Source organism: Plasmopara halstedii (genome assembly GCF_900000015.1).
Source record: "Plasmopara halstedii genome assembly, contig: Scaffold_658, whole genome shotgun sequence".
Lineage (NCBI taxonomy): Eukaryota > Oomycota > Peronosporomycetes > Peronosporales > Peronosporaceae > Plasmopara > Plasmopara halstedii.
This window is the reverse complement of record NW_020187575.1, coordinates 1,553,260-1,553,735: the sequence shown is the minus strand read 5'-3', so window position 1 is coordinate 1,553,735 and position 476 is coordinate 1,553,260.

Genomic DNA, 476 nt, shown 5'->3' with positions numbered 1-476 from the left:
ACGAGCACCTATGTGCGCACGTATGAGACGTGTCAACGAGTGAAACCCTCTCCAAATGGTTTTGAGCACGAGGTGCAACAACCTCCATTTCTAATGGAGCCAAGCGCTCCACCGCTGCCTGCAGCGATGCATTCGCCTGCTCCACGGCTAGGTGTCGCTCCGACAGAGAGTGGTAGTCCTCAAGGCGAGGCACACGGCGCACGAAGTGCTTTAAATCGTCAAGAGCGTCCGCACAGCGATATGCTACTTCAGCATGACGCTTAGCGGAGCTCTGATCACGACGGACCTCGTCCTCAAGGGCCCGAAGACATCACGATTCACCGGGCGGCGATCAACCTGTTCATCACCGCTCGCCACCGACACTTCTCGATGAGAACGGTGACGTCCACTGTCACGTGGAGCGTCTAGTACGACGACGTCGTCACCAGGGTCAGACCCAATATCTTGTGAATTGACGGGGGCATCCCGATTCTGAG